The following is an 8,740-nucleotide window of genomic DNA, read 5'->3' on the forward strand; positions in this document are numbered from 1 at the left end:
GAAAACCTGGGAGATTTTTGCCAATGCTTTTAATTCTCAGTATCACTATAATATAGAAGTTGATGTTACTCGAAGAGAACTAGAAACTACCAAACAAAAGAACAATGAACCCTTTTCCTCGTTCCTTACGAGGTGGAGGGCCAAGGCCGCCCAATGATCAATCGACCTTCAGAACAAGAACAGGTGGACATAATCTTAAAAAATTTGTTGCCTGTCTATCAACAACAGTTACAGACTCAATATCTACCATCATTTCAGTCGCTCATTGCCATTGCTACGAAGGTGGAAGATTTACTTCAAATGGGGCAACTAAAAGAAGAATCGGGGGCCTCAAAATACAAAAAACCTAGTCAAGTTAGCAAAGTCCACGAAGTGGCAAGCATTACTCCCACAAATCCTCTACGTGTGGGAAATATGAGAGCTAGCAGTCAGTCAAGAAGAACCTACACTGATCTCGGAATGCCAATCCTTTTGGTATTCCGAGAGGCTGTTAAAGCAAACTATATCAAACCTTTGGAAGCAAGACCACCACCCAACCCACTACCAAGGAATTACAAAGCCGATGAATATTGTGAGTATCATCAGGGATATGGGCACAAGACTGAAGCATGTTGGACCCTCAAAAATCGCATCCAAGACCTAGTGGATAATGGTTCGATTATTCCACGAAGCAAACCAAACATTAGCACTAACCCTTTACCAAATCACGGGGTAAATGCTATTGTTTCTGACCAAGAATTGATCGATCCTTTCGAGCTATTCTTGGAAATGAATGAAATCTGTGTCCTAGATCTGAATGACCTATCTGAGGAGGTCGATGCTATAACCAGAAGCGGGAGACAGTATGAACCTTTAGTCTTGGACAAAATTCCAAATAATCCCTACCAAAGAACAGAGGAGAAAGAGGATCCGGTCCTATCACAATTAAAAAAGACACAAGCTAAGGTATCAATCTGGGAACTTTTAGCATCATCTTTTCCTCATCGCCAAGCTCTTTGCAAGGCTTTGAGCCAACTTCAGACATCGGTAGAGGTTAGCCCTGAAGTGCTAGTGTCCACTCTCACTCAATCATCAAAAATACAAAGCATCGGGTTCTCTGATGATGACCTACCTAAGGAGGGAGGCAGTCACAACAACGCTCTTTATGTCACCATTCAGACTAGAGACAAAACTGTACCCATGGTTCTCATTGACAATGGGTCAGCATTGAACGTCTGCCCACTAAGGGTAGCCAGCTGTTTGGGGTTAGAAGAGACAGATTTCATTCCATCTGACCAGATAGTGAAAGCCTATGATAGTACCCGAAGGGAAGTATTGGGGGTTGCTATGCTAAAATTGACAGTCGGGCCAGCTGTGATGGAAGTCCCATTCCAGGTAATTGATGTACCAACCAGCTTTAATCTACTTTTGGGTCGACCATGGATCCACCATGCCAAGGCAATACCCTCGTCCTTACACCAAAAAGTCAAGTTTCCTTATGAGGACAAGGTTATTACTATCCAGGGAGATGACTACAATCAGTTGAAAAAGCCGAAAGGCGAGCCTCTCTTTGAGGTCAACCCTGAGACTACCGACTTGCCCCTTTCGGGATTTCAATTTGACACTGTGCAGTTCATAGAAGGGAAGACTACAAACTCCCGAATTCTCTTTGATTTCGGGACGGTGCAGATAAATTGCATAGTTCCTTTAATGCTGAAGATGTTCTATCTGCCAGGAATGAATATGGCAAGGTCCGGAAAGACATACCCCGCATTGCAAGCCTGGGAATGTCCGGTGAATGAAGGGACTTTCGGGCTAGGTTATCAGCCTACTGATGAAGACCGTGCTGAGAAGACCAGAAGAGGAAAGAAGAAAAACATACAGATGCCATCACGCTTCTTGACTTTAAATAGTCACTTCTGCAAATCGGGAGAGACGATTCCTTATCGTAACTTCCAAGAACCATTTTACTGCCCGACTGCTAAAAAGATGCTGCCTGGGTTAGAAATATTCTCTGATGTATGGGGTAACAAGCCTGAAACGAAGACTGATCCGGAAATGGAAGACTTCATGCAGCCTAGTCTCTTTGATGAGGTTGCAGTCATTACAGGAAACGGTGAAGACCAAGATCTACTGAGCCTAATCAAGCCGAATGAAGGGCCTCTCACCAACTGGTACACCGAGGAGGAACATGCTGCATACGAACCCCCTCCCGAGTCGAACCTAGAGTCAAAAGTTGTAATCAAGTCCTGTATTGAGTTTGAGTCTGACCCTGGGTATGAAACTGAGCCAGAGTCCAGCCCCAATTCTGAGTCGTCTGTGTCGGATTTTGAAAATCCAGATTTCAAATTTGATGTAATCTTTGAAGACGATTCCGTCATAATCAATAAAGGTTTGCAGATTCTTGATTACCCCGCGTGTCTATCTTCCCAAGCATTTCCAAGCAAAAATAAAGAAAAAGAAATAAACGAAATAAAAAATGAAAAAGAAAAGATAATAATTGGCAAAGAAGAAAATGAATATACATACATTGCATTTGATTGTGCTAACAGGAAACAAGTCGGTGAATGCTTGAAGAAGTTCGCCGATTGCTTCATGTGGAAGGCAAGCGACATCACGGGAATTGACCCAGCAATAGCGGTACACAAAATCCCAGTATACCCCGAGGCTAAGCCAGTAAAACAGAAGCTAAGAAGGCTGAAGACAGAATGGTCTTTGAAGATCAAGGAAGAAGTGGCCAAGCAACTGGAAAACAAGTTCATAGAACCTATCGCCTACCCAACATGGTTAGCAAATATTGTGCCAGTACCAAAGAAGGACGGTAAGGTCAGAATGTGTGTTGATTATAGGGATTTGAACAAGGCGTGTCCGAAGGATGACTTCCCCCTACCGCATATTGACTTGTTAGTAGACCGAATGGCGGGACACGAGATGGTCTCCTTGACCGATCTTGCTGTCGGATACAACCAAATAATGATGCATGTGCCAGACAAAGAGAAAACGGCATTCATCACGGAATGGGGAACTTATTGCTACAGAGTTATGCCTTTTGGGCTCAAAAATGCGGGGGCAACCTATCAAAGAATGGCGACAGCCATCTTCCATGACATGATTCACGAAGAGGTAGAAGTGTACGTGGACGACATGGTTGTTAAATCAAAAACAGCTGAAGAACATACAACAGCGCTCGAGAAGTTCTTCCTTAGACTTCGAAAGTATAATCTGAAGCTCAACCCAACAAAGTGTCTGTTCGGAGCTACATCCGGAGTATTTCTGGGGCATATGGTCAGTCGGAAGGGCATAGAGATTGACCCTTCAAAAGCCAAAGCCATTCTGGAAATGCCAGCTCCGAGGACGGAAAAAGAAGTCCGGGGTCTCCTGGGAAGACTACAGTATATCAGCCGATTCATCAATCAGCTGGCGGACACTTGTGGCCCTATGTTCAAGTTACTTAGGAAAGGAATAGCAGTCAAGTGGAATGAAGACTGTCAAGAAGCTTTCGACCAAGTCAAACGATATTTGCTATCCCCGCCGGTTTTACAGCCACCAAGGCTAGGAAAGCCTTTGCTGTTGTACCTATCAGTGACAGAAGAAGCAATGGGTGCGATGCTAGCTCAACAAGCAGAAGATACGAGGGTAGAAAATGCCGTGTATTACCTTAGCAAGAGGATGCTAGAATATGAGCTAAAGTACAATAAGATAGAGAAGTTGTGTCTGGCTCTAGTCTGGGCCTGTACCAAGCTACAGCACTACCTCTCGTCTTACACTACGTACGTTATCTCTGAGTCAAACCCCTTGAAATTCCTTATGGAGAGGCCGGTTCTTGACTGTAAGATGGCAAAGTGGGTATCAGTACTTGCAGCTTATGACCTAAAGTTTGTACAACGGAAGGCCGTGAAAGGCGGTGCTTTAGCTGATCAATTGGCTGAATTACCGGTCGGAGATCAAATGCTGGAAGTGGAATTTCCTGATGAAGACTTGTTAAGCTTAGAAAGTGAAGTCTGGGAGATGTACTTCGATGGAGCTTCGAATTACCATGGAAATGGGGTCGGAGTTGTATTCAAAACTCCTTGTGGAGAATACATCCCAATCGCAGTCAAATTGGATTTCAACTGCACTAACAATGAAGCCGAGTATGAAGCTTGCATAAGAGGGTTAGAAGCAGCCTTGGAAAAGGAGATAAAGATCCTCAAGGTTTTCGGAGATTCCAACTTAATAGTCTCCCAGGCTTTAAGGAAATGGAAAATTAAAGAAGAGCGTTTGGTTCCTTACCTACAACGCTTGGATGAATTGGCTCAACAATTTGATGGTTTATCCTTCCATTACTTGCCACGAGCCAAAAATCAGTTTGCAGATGCTCTAGCCACTCTAGCCTCCATGGTCAATGTAGAAGAGGATCGAATCATTCGACCCTTGACAGTGCGGCTACAGAAACAGCCAGCACATATCATGAATTTGGTCGACGATAAGCCCTGGTATTGGGATATACAGAATTATCTTCAGAACGAAGTTTACCCAGAGGGATCCACCAAAACTGATCAACGGACATTGAGACAACTAGCATCCGGATATTTCCTTACTGAGGGAGTTCTGTACAAAAGAAGTTGGAATGGCCTGCACCTAAGGTGCGTTGATGAGGAAGAAGCTCAAACCATCATGGATTCCTTACATAACGGGGAGTCCGGCCCACACATGCACGGGATAGCCTTGGCTCGAAAAATCATGAACCTAGGTTATTACTGGTCAACCATGAAGGCGGATTGTGTGAGGCATGCGCAGAAGTGCCACGAATGTCAAATTTTTGCTAAATTGCAAAAACAGCCTCCGGTCAATCTGAATCCTATCGCTTCACCATGGCCTTTCGCGACCTGGGGCATAGACGTGATCGGAAAAATCCACCCGAAGGCTTCCAACGGTCACCAATTCATTTTGGTTGCTATAGATTATTTCACTAAGTGGATCGAGGCAACCTCTTATTCGATTCTGAATGCCAAGAAGGCAGCACAGTTCGTTCGTACCAACATCCTTTGCAGGTATGGAACGCCATTCGAGATCACCACGGATAATGGAGCTCACTTCCAGGGTGAATTTGCTAATTTGTTGAAAGAGACGAAAATCCAACATCATAAGTCCTCACCCTATCGTCCACAAACAAACGGGGCTGTAGAAGCTGCAAATAAGGCCATAAAAGTTATTTTGCAAAAGACAATTAAGAAGCACAAAGCTTGGCATGAACAGTTGCCGAACGCCTTATGGGGATATAGAACTTCAATTAGAACACCTACTGGGGCAACCCCGTATTCCTTAGTATATGGCATGGAAGCAGTATTGCCTATTGAGCTGGAAGTTCAGTCGGCGAGGGTTATCCGGGAAAGCCAGATCAGTGAAGCAAATTGGGCTGAGAATTATCATTTGCAGCTCTTGGGTATGGATGAAAAGCGATTGCGAGCAATCCACCAAACTCAGGTTTATCAAAGAAGAATGGCGCGACATTTTAACAAGAGGGTCAAAGACCGGAAACTGGAAGAAGGTTGTTTGGTTCTGAAGGAAATTAGACAACCGGTCATAGATCCACGGGGGAAGTTCCGTCCCCATTGGGCTGGACCGTATGTGTTGAAGAAGATCTTGTCAGGCGGAGCCGTTATTTTGACTGATTTGGATGGCTTGGAATTCACTAATCCATGTAATTTAGATCAGTTAAAAAGATATTTTGTGTAAATTGTAATCATTTGCATAATGTAAAACGAACTACATTAGACCTGATTCTCTTCGAAAAAAAAAAAAGAAATTATATATCGGAGATATGTAGGCAGCCCTCATTGGGTACGGTCTAAACATTAATAAAAATCATCATTTCATCGTTCTTTCTTCTTTGCTAATAATAAAAAAATAATAATAAAAAATAATAATAAAAAAAAACCCGCTAAGTCGAAAACCCGAAAGGGCGGCTTAGGCAAAAATCGGGGCCCGCTAAGTTGAAAACCCGAAAAGGGCGGCTTAGGCAAAAGCGGGTAGCTTGCTAAGTTGAAAACCCGAAAGGGCGGCTTAGGCAAAAATCAGCGCTTGAATAAATAAAGTTGGAAAATGCTTGGAAAGCTTAAGAGTCAAATGACATGCCCAATTGAAAGCAGCAAAGGCAAACAGTCTAAAATCAAGCAGAAAACTAAAGATAGTAAAGTCCAAATCCAAAGGAACATACATCCAAAATTCCAAATAACACCCAAAATCCAAAGCCAAAAATCCCCAACAAAAAGTCAAAAGAGTTCAAACAAAGCCAAAACACCAAAAGTCCAAAAGCCTATTAGAGTCTAGGTACCCCGTCGCCTCCGTGGGGCAACGTCCTCCGAGTCATCCCCAGTTGTTGAACTCCCTCCAGCCTCGCTTGTCCGAGGAGCCAACATGATCTCCTCATCAGTCTTAATCCCATCACCAGCGTCAGCCTGAGTCCAACCCTCGAGTACACTCAGCAATGCGTTCCTTCTCAGCTTCTCAACTGGCCAGACAATGGTCATAAACCAAGACCGGTACTCAGGAGAGGTCTGAATACCAGCAGGATTAGGTGAAGGTCTAACCATATGATGGTCCCTAACCCAGGCCCTAAGGACGGCTCGAGTAACTCCCGGAGTGATGGCTGAATCAGCTAGGGAATCATCCATAGTCGGAATAGTCTGATCTATCCCCATCTGTCTCAGAACGCGCGAAGCACAATACCAAGTACAGTGTGTAAGGCCTAAAAGGTAAACCCGAGCATGACGAGAGCTAACCTGGATAAAGCAGGTGGTGTCATACCAGGGAACAAACCACAATACCTCGTTTGGACCCAATTCAATCAGCCATGAGGTCCATGCGTCAGCAGACGGGTGTGTGATCAAGATCCTCCGCATACGATACTGAGAAGGGTTGTAAGGCAAACGGGTAGGAGCAGCGACCACTTGAAGGTGATCCTTCAACCAAACCTGAGTAATGGATCCTTTCTATTACAAGGGAATGAATCAAAACAATAAGTAAGGAAGAGATGAGAAGAAAAGAAGTACCTGGAGAATAATCGGGGAAACCGTCCAGTCCTCGAAGCCTAAAGCAGCTCTGTCAAGGCTCCTGATAGTTTCGGCTAGCACGATGCCACCAATGCAACTCATGTCCTCCATCTGTCGAATCATAGGGCAAAATCGCAGATCCCCGAAGCCTGGGTCCTTATTAAACAAGAAACCAGATAATAAGCAAAATACAAAAGCCCGCATCCTAAGCCTCATCCGGTCTGGGTCATCTGAAAGAACCTCTGAAAATTCATCAATCAGGGGCAGCAGAATCGCCTTCTGGTCATCAACAATCATCGCCCTAGCTTGTGGCCGGCTGAATTGAAATAAACCTTCAAATGACCGAACATACCCGACTTTGACTTCATGCCTGACTAAAGGGGCATTAGGGTCACACCCTATGATAGCACAAAACTCCTCGAAAAGAGGACACATCTCCTCCATCATGGCCCCGAACCGAAAAACATGGGCCTCAGGGTCCCAAAATCTGATACAGGCCCATAAAAAGTTCCAGTCGATCACTACCCCCCTAAGGGTAATGATAGGAGAGAGGCCATACCTCTTCAAGTTGATCTTTTCAACTTTGGAGAGACTTCTAGCCCAGCTGTGCATGCTATGATTGAAAGAAGGATTCATTCTTTGGAAAAGATAAACACGGAGAGAAAAAAAGAAGAGAGAAGATAAGGAATGAGTGAAGAGCTGAAACAAAGAACAAGCTTTTATAGGAGAAAAATGCACCGAATGAGGGCGGCAGCAGCCGCCGAATGATGGCGGCAGCAGCCACCGAATTGCCACCGAATGACGGCGGCAGCGGTCGCCAAATTGCCACTGAATGATGGCGGCAGCGGCCGCCACGCAAAAAAAAAAAAAAAAAAAAAAAAAGAATGTATTTTGTCCATAAGCCAAAATGATGAAGTCATCCCATTTTGTTTCAAATACAATAAACATGCATACATATATTTCAATACTAACCAAGTGCAGGTACAAAATAAAACTCAGTACAAAGATACAGTACAGAAGCACGGTCAAAGTTTAGTACAGTAGTCAGATAAGAAAGAAAGAAAGAGGAACAGAAAAATTCGGCAACCATGACTTCAGCGACGGGGCCTCTGCCTTCTCTGATCACTGTAAGCCTCACGAGTCCAGGACGAAGACAGTTCTTGCTGCATCCCGAGCATCAATTCCATCATTTGATTGATCAGTCCGACAGGAACCTACAAAAAAAAAAAAATGATGAATGATGAAAATGAATGCAAATCAACGTCAAATCTCTTATGAATCATTTTTGTGAGAGATTTAGCAGTTTTTACTTACCTCGGTAATGTCCTCAGAAGGCAGAGCCAAGCGATCCACATGGTTCAATGAGACTTCTCGAAAGGCTAAAGGAGCGTCAGGAGTATGGTAGGAAATGCTGTACGGAAGACGTAAATTAGCCAAGTCTGAATGAAGTGACCCGGTAGCCTCTGTCACAGCCCGAGGAGCCCTGGAATGGCCGGCCGAGTGGCTAGGGCCGGCTTGAGATGAACCTTCAGCCCGAGTAGAAGAAGACGGATCAGTCGTAGGCCTCCTCTTTGGAGTCCTACTCGAAGAACCAGCGGCCCGAGAAGAGCGGGTAGCGGGCGGGTGGAAAGAAGCTGATCTCTGAAAACTATCAAGCCGCGATCCAATAGGCTGCATCAGAAAGCGTCTGCAGAACTCAGCATAATCCCCCTCCAAGATGAACTCTC

Source organism: Jatropha curcas, chromosome 6 (genome assembly GCF_041381405.1).
Source record: "Jatropha curcas cultivar XTBG-Jc1 chromosome 6, XTBG_Jcur_1.0, whole genome shotgun sequence".
Taxonomy (NCBI): Eukaryota; Viridiplantae; Streptophyta; class Magnoliopsida; order Malpighiales; family Euphorbiaceae; genus Jatropha; species Jatropha curcas.